Raw genomic sequence first — 9,802 nt, 5'->3', positions numbered from 1 at the left:
TGTGTCTGTGTGTATTTGTGTGTCTGTCTGTGTCTGTGTTGTGTTTGTGTGCATGTGTGTCTGTGTGTATTTCCGTGTGTGTTTGTGTCTGTGTGCATGTGTGTCTGTGTGCATTTGTGTCTGTGTGTATTTCTGTGTATGTCTGTGTCTGTATCATGTGTGTCTGTGTGCATTTGTGTCTGTGTGCATTTCTGTGTGTGTCTGTGTGTGTTTGTGCATGTGCACACGTGGGTGCTCCAGCCACCTAGCCCAGTCCTAGGGGCACAGAACCCTCTGGGCACAGGGGCCTGGTCTCTGCTTCTGAAAGGGCACAGCCGATGTCTATGAGTTTCGTGGGTGTCCCTGTGTGATCCCCTCACTGGAAAGTCTAGTTGGCTACAGACATTGCTGCTATCCTCCTGGCAACCGCTGCAAACCACAAAGAGCTTCTTTCTTATCCTTTGGGAGCAGGGGAACAGGGCTTCACTATACGGGGATTAGGTTTGTATTAGGCTTTGATCAGAGAGGCAGAACCACCGGGAAATGTGACTGAGGGATTTATTGTAGGATTTGCCCATGTTTGATAGCAGTCAAAGAAGGCTTTTGCTTTTGTGCCTGTTGTGGCAGCCTAGAGTCAGAAGAGCCGGTGGTGGGGCAGGAGAGCTGCATGTCAGGTTGGACAGCAGGAGCGCCCTGGAAACTGCCAGGTCGGATGTCCCCTGCAAAGCAGTCTCCCTGCTGCATTCCCCGGCTTTAATTCTGGGATCCCACAGGAGAAGCTGGGGCCCTTCATCATGTGCTAAATGTTGCACCTGTCCTGGGAGTTAAAGAACTCATGGAAGAATATGGCAGGAACAGGGTTGCTGTGGGTCCTCTACTGCACACTGGCAAGGTGCCTGCCCACAGGTGACAGTGGGCAGGGCTGCAACAGCTCCAACCTTTTGCCCACTGCTTCCTGCCTTCCCAATTCTGCACCATGCCTCTTGGGGCCAAACTGACCAGGGGCTATATAGGAAAGGGCATTCTGGGCAGTACAGTTCTCCTTGGGTGGGCTGACGCAACAGAAACCCACCACGGTCTGCCCCTTGTCAATCTGGCACTGTATAGGACTCACTTAGACACACTTAGTGCCTGAATAAAGACAACAGTAAAATCCCTGCTTATGCCTAGTGTGGGGCACGATCCTCTGAAAAACTGAAAACACACTCTGCCCAGAAGAGGATACAAAACCCCTTCCTCCACCTCTGGGTGACGTCTCTTCCTCCTGCAGCTAAGTCACACACCCTTTCTGATATCCTGTGGCCTAAACACCAAGTATATTTATTATCTATTGCTGTATAACGAGTCACCCCAAAGCCCAGAGGCCTACAACAGTAAATGTGCATGATCTCACCCCTTCTGTGGACAGGAGTCTGGGTATGGCTGAACTGGCTGCCTGTGGCTCACAGTTCCTCACCAGGCCTCAATGAAGCTTCCAGCCAAGGCTGTGATCTCATCCGAAGGTGGACTGGGATGGGATCATCTTCCAGGCTCACGTGCATGGCTGTTGGTTTGTGTCAGCAGCTTCCTCCCATGCGGGCCACTCTCTGGGGCTACTCATGGTGTGGCAGCCCGCTTCCTTCAGAAAAAGCTGCAAAAGAGAGCAAGAGACTGCATGCAAGATGGAAGTCATGGTCTTTTTGTGACTTAACCTCTAATATTGGAAGTGATAACCCTTTGCTTTTGTCCTATTCTGTCCATTCTTTGGATTGAGGCACTAGGTCCAGCCCACACTCCAGGGGAGGGGATTACATAGGGCCATAGAAACAAAGAGAAGGGTTTCATGGGCCCACCTTAGAGGCTGCCCAGCCTGCTGAGACAGAAGGTCACTACTATCAATGCGACATATGTTGGATGCAGGGAAATGGAAGAGGGAGGAGAAGTGTGGTTCATATCTACTGATAGATTCATAGCTAAATAAGGAATAAGAACTCGTGACTGTTACACCTTGTGTCTCTACCTGGTCATGAGGCCATAGCTGTCCTATAACCACCCTCCCTCATGACCGTCTATAGCTCCTGTGCCCTCAGCAAGGCCCTCGGAGGATCGTGGTTCCTTGTTTGGTGAGGCGACCTGAATCATCATTCCCAAAGCATCTGAACGTCTGAAACCTGCTACCATTTTGGGTCATTGTTGACCATTTCAATGTGGTTCATGATCATCCTGGAGAGAAGGCAGGTACCTCGGGGCCAAGTAGTGGGACTTCAGGAGCCTGTGTGCTGCCCTGGGGCCTCTGGGTAGAGTGCAACCTGGTCTCAGGTGCCCTGGGGGGTCTTGGAGTTGGGTCAGTAGAGGGTCTGAGTCACAGCCACCTTGTCCTCAGCCCCTCCTCCCAAGACCATCTCTGGAAGGTTTTCCCCTGGTAGGTGTCGGGTGGGACAACCCTGAGGAAGACCTGGCTCCCAGTGGGGGTGCCCCACACCACCTCAGCTGCAGCGGCTGCCAGTGCTGGCCACAGCTCTGACCCCTATGAGGCACAGCAGCCTCTTTGGCATCCACAGAGGTGACAGGAAGCTGTCTGTCCATCCACACCTTCATCCACTCATTAAGCAAATGCGCACTGGAGTTGACTTTTCAAGCTGACTGTGAGCAAAAGCCATGTGGGGCTCTGCCATGGTGGGGCTGCCACCCCAGGGACCAGGACAGCCCACCCTTGAACACATACCATGTGGGTCCATTTCAGATTGCAACCAAGGCCCTGGACAAAACAAAGCGAGGTGGCTCTGGAGCATCACTGCCAGGAGGGGCCTCCTTCGATAGGTGCAGCAAGGTGTTCTCCACGGACCCTTGGATGGGCCTGAAGCCAGAGGACCTAGGAATAAGCAAGCCCCGGACACCCCCTCCCAGGCAGCGGGAGGACTGTGTGAAGGCTGGAGGGGCAGGACGCTGTGCTCAGCTGGATCGGCTGAGGGAGGAGACCCATTCAGATGCTGGGGCCTGCTGGCTCGAGGGCCGATCAGCTCCTCTTCCTCTCAGCCAGGCCAACCCTTGAGGGTCTCAGACTTCACTGTTCACCACTCCCCTACACACAGAGAGCCTGTGAAAGTCACTTCTCTAGATCCCCAGGGACGTACATCCCCCAGCGCTAGCTTGGGCGGGGCCTGAGTACCAGTTGGGTGGCCAGAGGTGGGCGAATTCGAGGCAGATAGCAAAGCCATTCCCACCCCAGGGCCACCGGTGGGCACAGCTGGGCACAGCCCACCACCTGCCAGACCTTTCAGAGGGAAGGTATCTCCCACCAAGCCAGGTCCCAGCTGGGATCTCCCGGCTGAAGAGGTTTCCTTGGACAGAAACAAGAAGCAAATTGGAAGGAGAGGCCCTGACCCTCCAGGAGGCTCCATTCTGCCCGTGGCCCTGAAAAAGAGAGCAAGAAGGAGCAACTCTAACTTCTTCACAGCGACTTTGAGAATTGGAAGACAGAGGCCGCTCCCCGGCTGGAAACAAGAAGCTGACGGAAACCAACACCTTCCCGTCCAGCCTCATCTCCCTGCTCTTCAGAATGTGCAGGGAGACGTGTCACGAAGGCCGGTGCAGCTGTAAGGATTAGTATTCCAACCCGGGCGGCAGGGTTTTAATTAGTCATTAGGCCCTTTCTGCAGAGCCATGCTGAACAGGCAAGGGCAGGGTGACCTTTCTCCGCCCGGCACCGCGGCAGCCTGTCTGTTTTGCAGGTGCACTTGGGGCTCTGTCAAAACTGCTAAGGGGAGAGGACCGAGGCTGGGCCGGGAAGGAGGCCTTAGCCTCTCTGTTACTGGGCATGGCCCCCACCACGGGGGCACTGCAGGCTTTTGCTCCCATTTGGCTCTAGCTCACAGCTCGTACCCCTCATCCACAAGGGACGCTGACAGTTGCTCACGCAATGGCTGTCCTAGCGAGCCCACGGGCAACGCCAAGAACAAACCACCCAGCACTTCCGGATGTGTGTGACGGGAGAGGGGAGGGAGCCGGCCTCCTGCAGCCAGTCCCCGCCGGATTCCAGGAAGGCAAGTGAACGCCTGAGGAAGGTCAGCCCTCAGCCAGGCATCCGAGACTCCCACTGCCGAGCTGCCCCTTCTTGGCTAAATGTCACCACGTACCATAAAATCACAGAGAACCTTCCAGCTTGCCTACCTTAGAAGCCAACCCTCCCAACCTCCTGGTTTCTCGAGGACAGTGAGGCCAAGAGCAGCTGCCACCAGGGGCGTGCAGAGGCTGGTAGCTGAGCTGGGGCCAGGACCCTGGACTATGGCTGTCTATTTACAGCTCAAAATAAAACGCTAATTACCACCAGCACCTGCTGACAAAGATGTCAAATCAGTGTCCTCACGAGGACTTCTTCCGGGGCTTTCTGCCAAGCATAGCATGATGTGCTGCTATCCAGTGGGGTCAGCAGACTCCAATGTCCGAGGGCACAGCACTCCTTTCTGCCACTGCTCCCAATTCTCTGCCCCAGTCTGGCCCCTCGGCTCCTGCCCCACCCACAGTGCCCCCAGGCCTCCCTCCTGTGGGCTGTTTGGCTCCTGGTCTCCCACTTTCTCTCCACCTTGGCACTCGTCCATGGCCACAAGCTTGCACCCGGGTTGTGCACTGAACGTCAACTCAGGTGCGAGGCTTTCCTTCCCAGCTCCGCTGCAAACACTGCAGGCGGGTCTTGTGGTCCTCTGGCTCAGCACACCACAGGGACCCCACTAGCTCTTATCCATTGTATGGGGGTCCTATAGCCATGGGCTGGGCACTTCATGGGAAATCGACGTCTGTGACCTCCAACAGGTAACAGATACACCCTCAGCGGGGAGGTGACAGAATTGCTGGAAGTTGTCACCACGATTACAGCCTGGAGCCACTGTGGGGACCTTGGCGCGTGTGCCCCATTCGTCTTGTGACCAGTGCAGGTGCCCTGTGCCTCCGCCTCTCAGGAGCAGCCGTCCAGCTACAGTCTGGGTGACTGCACATCTGGCTCACTGCAGCTCCCTGTATGACAGCAAGGACAGTGTAACAGGTTTCATGCCTGCTTGTCTGTGCTGTTATTTCCTAATGTCAAACTCTGCCCGGGAGGCTGACAATCGGGCGGGCTCTCAGGCCAGCAGCGGCAAAGTAGGAAGTCCTCCCACCCGCTGCCTCCAGCCTGCAGACTTCATAATAAATGGGAGGCTGGCTTTCCCAGCCAAAGCCGTAAACTTTAATTGGGCTTTTTTAAAGACCACAAAAGCAAATACATGCCCTTAAAGAAACTCTTCAGTAACTTGCTCAGAACATAAAGGTGACTATTAGCATGTGCTGATTTGAAATACCAAGAAGAAAATATCTCCCACATCAACATACGCTTGTGGAAGGCGTGTCCTGTTTTGCATAGCTCTCACGGTTCCCCACCCTAACACTAGGGCCAGCCTGTCCTACAGGGCAACATGCTTGAAATCAGAAGACCGCATTTGGCCTGGCTCAACATGCCCCTTAACATTGTTCTTGTTTGTTTTCTTTGAGACAGGGCCTGTAGCCCAGGCTGGAGTACAGTGGTGTAATCTTGGCTCACTGCAACCTCCATCTCCCAGCAACCTCCGCCTCCAGGCAACCTCCGCCTCCGGGGTTCAAGCCATTCTTGTGTCTCAGCCTCCCGAGTAGCTGGGATTACAGGCATGCACCACCACACCTGGCTAATTTTTGTATTTTTAGTAGAAAGAAGGTTTCGCCATGTTGGCCAGGCTGCTCTCGAATCCCTGACCTCAAGTGATCCGCCCACCTCGGCCTCCCAAAGTGCTGGGATTACAACCATGAGCCAGGGCGCCTGACCGCTCCTTAACATGAGTTGAACCTTCCTTTCCTCCTCTGCGTGATTGGTAAGATCTCTTCCATCCGCCTCATGGGCTGACTGCAGGAACAACCCAGACAGGGATGATCATGACGGGGCTGCTGGCTGGCTGTGGGGCTGGGTACTGTGCTGGTCACTTACGCATCTGAGATGGAAATGGTCTCAGCCACACACACAGAGAGGGAACCCAAGGCAGCGAGGTTAAATAACTTACCCCTGGGCATGCAGACAGTGGCTGAACCCAGATTCAGCCCCAGCATCTTTAACTCCAGGTGTGACCGCAGCGGCTCCAGCACGCGAGGCGCCGGGAGCCAGACACGGCTGGCAGCGCGGGTCGCTCACGTGTTCTTTGGAGGCACATGCACGCGGCGTTCCCACACACAGACACTGCAGTTGCTTTTGCGCCTTTTTTTCTCTTTAACTCATCCTAGGGCATGACTTCTCTCCGAGCCGCCTGAAATAAAATGAATAACTTTTTATGTGAAGTTCTTCGTGCTGAAGAGAACTGGTTCCAAATGGGGAATAATTGGCCTTCCAGGGCTCTGTACTGGCAACGAAGTGAAATATGCTGACGTTTCAGAGGTGTGGAAATAAAAGGACTAAAAATGGGATTCGGAGCAGCTAATGAGGGCAAATCCGCAGGGTTTGAGAGACAAAATGGGGATCGTAGGTGGGAGCTGGCACCGCGGCCAGGGGCAACCCACGCAGCAGTGAGCGGGGCCGAGGTCGCAGGCAGGTGTCCGGGCCCTCGTCATAGGAACCCTCTGGAACCTCAGAGGCCCCTGGCCTCTGCTGGCTTTGAGGCCTCAGACCTCCCTAGTGTAGCCACAAGCTACCGAGCCCCCATACTAGTCTGCTTGGCGGCTGTATGAAGCATGTTATGTTTGATGAAGGATTAAACGCCAGAAATGTATTGTCCCTGGTTCTGGAGGCTGGAAGTCTGAGATCAAGGGGCTAGCAGGGCTGGTTCCTTCTGAGGCCTCTCTCCTTGGCTTGTGGGTGCCGTCTTCTCTCTCTGTGGGTGTCCATGTCTTTACCATCCCTTCTCCTAAGGACACCAGTCCTATTGGATTAAGATCCACCCTAATGGCCCCATTTTAAGTTAGTTACCTCTGTGAAAATCCTACCTCCAAATACGATCACAGACTCCAAGCTGCTGGGGTGAGGACTTCAATATGTGAATTTGGGGCGAATGCGCAACTTGGTTCAGCTCCTAACATGCATGTCAGCCACGCGTTCACTCACGCATCCTTGTTTTGATTTGTTCACATGGTGCATGTCTCCGGTGCCTACCGTGTGCTAAGCTAGGCCAAGACAGAAGCTGCCTGCCAGGAGCCCAGTGCCCAGAGGAGGAGGGGGGACGGAGCAACAGGGCAGCAGGACAGGGTGCGGCTGTGCCCCAGCTGGGGAGGAGATAGCCCTGGCCCCATGTGCAGTGCAGCCCCAGGGCACCCACTGTTCCGAGACTGCAGAGTAGCTCCTTGGATATTCATGTCTTCAGAACTGAGCGCTGAGATGACCTGGTTGGCCCATATCAGGCAGTTTCCAGTCCAGGAAAGGAGGGGGTGACATCAAGACCTGAACTCTGGGGAGCGCATTTTGGGGTTCACGCTCTTGCTTTGTTTGTGGAATGCCTGCAGGAGCTGGAGGCCAGGCCACAGAGCCCTTGGGAGGAGAAATGGCCAAGTGTGGAGGGCAGTCTGATGGTGGGTGTCCACGCTGAAGATACATGTGTCCTTTGATCCAGCCTCCAGTTCCCTTGGAGAATGTCTCAGATCCCTAGACAAGAGCACAAAGATCTGGTGACCTCACTGCTATAAGAGACAGCTCCAAACCTTGGCGGTTTCACCCAACAAAGAAACCCACAGAGAGCTGCAGGGATCCAGGTCCTGCCTGCCCAATGGCACCACCCTTCTCTGGTTCAGCAGACAGAGAGGGAGAAGGCGTGAGGACCACACGTGAGGTGTTTTATGGCTGACCGGAAGCAGAACACAGCACTTCCTCTCATGTCCCATTGACGAGACTCCAGTACACACAGGACTGCCTGGGAAATGTGTGCACCAGGGGAAGAGAACATGGTTGGAACACCAGCCATCTCTCATGCAATATTTATCTAAATTCTAAAATAATTGAGCATTGAATACAACTGGAATGCCCTCTAGGTGAGGGGTTAAAGACATTTAATGGTGGCACCAGGCCTTTGTCCATTATTCACTTAAGAAACATTTATTAGGGCATGGTGTTATTTGAAATATAATGCCTAAAGTATCAAAACTCATGACACCTATCCACATTTCCAGATGCAAGACCTTCTCCTTGACATGTTTAAATGAAAAGATCAAGATTCAATGTGGGTTATATACTGCCATCCAATTTATAACAATTAAATATTTACATCTGCAGGCATGAGCCAGCATAGAGAAATATGGAAAGATGTTCACAGAGATTCTGAGATACGGCTACCATTTCTTTGGTAATCCTCACTTCGAGAGGTGGAGTTCAACTCATTTCCCCTTGAATGTGGGCTGGACCTGGTGTCCAGATGGGTTACAGTGTGGCCTCAGAGTTGGTCAAGGCTGGCGTTGCAGCCTCTTCCTGCTTTCTCTCAATGGTCACTGGCTCTTGGGGAAGCCAATGGTTACATTGCACAGACCCAGGAACAGCCCTATTGGAGCCTCTTCCTGCTTTCTCTCGATGGTCACTGGCTCTTGGGGAAGGCAGATGTCACATTGCAGAGACCCAGGAACAGCCCTACTGAGAGGGCCACATGGTGTGGACTGAAGTCCTCTGCCCATGGCCAAGTGTACCACCTTGGAAGCAACTCCTCCCACCCCAGTTGAGCCTTCTGATAAACACAGCCCTGGCCAAAAACTTGATTGCAACTTCATGAGAGACCCTGGGCCAGAAGCACCTCAATCCCTGACCCACAGACCCTGAGATAAGAGATGTTTCTTGTTGAAATCTCTATGTTTTGGGTTAATTTGTTGCACGGTAGCAGATAGCAAACACACCATCTTTGTGAGGTGACGGGCGGTGACGCTGGCCAGCCACAGCCTTCCCGCATCCTTGCCCTCTGCGTCCACTCAGAGCAGAATCTGAGAAACCCCTGGATCTGGTGCTACCAGGACTGCCTCCCTGTCCTGCCCAGCCCTTCAGCCATCCCTTTGCAAGGACACGCACCTCAGTGAGTCGTTGTAACTGTTGCCTCTCCGAGGCCCAAACCCATGGCGACAGGTGTCTCCAGCATGGGGCACGGCAGAGCCCTCAGCAAATTCTTGGCAAATGAGCCAAGAAGGAAGGCCTGCAGGCTTCTCTTTACTGCGCAGCCTTCCACGATGAACACGCATGGCTTTCAAAACTGGGGAAATAAAGTTTCTAAAGTAATCGGGCTGATCCAAGGGCTCTCACTGATAACTCGAAAGGCTCCACGATGAGCAGGAAGACGCATGGTGACCAGTTCCTGATGCCGCCTCTAGGGAGGTAGCTGAGATGCCAGGGTGGAGCCGCCCTTGCCTTTCTCGCCTCCTCATTGTCTGGACGCAGGGTTGTTTGTCTGGAGTCGTTAGAAGGGTGGAAACGGGTTTGTTGCTTGGTAAGACCAGGTGCCAATGCACCAGGGGTGAGACAGCAAGCTTAACAGAGCCAGGTGGGCGAGTCCTCCCCTTCACTGGACCTCCTGCCTACTGACATCAGGGTCTTCCTGAAAAGGCCGCTAGGGAGCTGGTCCTGATGCGCCTGTGGGACGAGCAGGAGCCTGATAGCCTGAGGCCACTGCTTATTTAAGAACCACTTTTCCAAGCCCCCGTTTCTCCCATGACAAAGAGAACTCACGGGTGATGCCTGCAGGCCCCGTGTGCCAGGATGGCCAGCACCAGCCAGTCTGTGACCTCGTTCTAGGGGATGGAGAGAGGAGGAGGAGGGGGCTCCCAGCCACCCAGAGCCTGCAGCTCACCCAATGCCTGCCCTGCATTTAGCAGCCACGCCCCTGGCGGGGGTCAA

This window comes from Piliocolobus tephrosceles, chromosome 14 (assembly GCF_002776525.5).
Source record: "Piliocolobus tephrosceles isolate RC106 chromosome 14, ASM277652v3, whole genome shotgun sequence".
In the NCBI taxonomy this organism is placed as follows: domain Eukaryota; kingdom Metazoa; phylum Chordata; class Mammalia; order Primates; family Cercopithecidae; genus Piliocolobus; species Piliocolobus tephrosceles.
Note: the sequence above shows the minus strand (reverse complement) of the source record.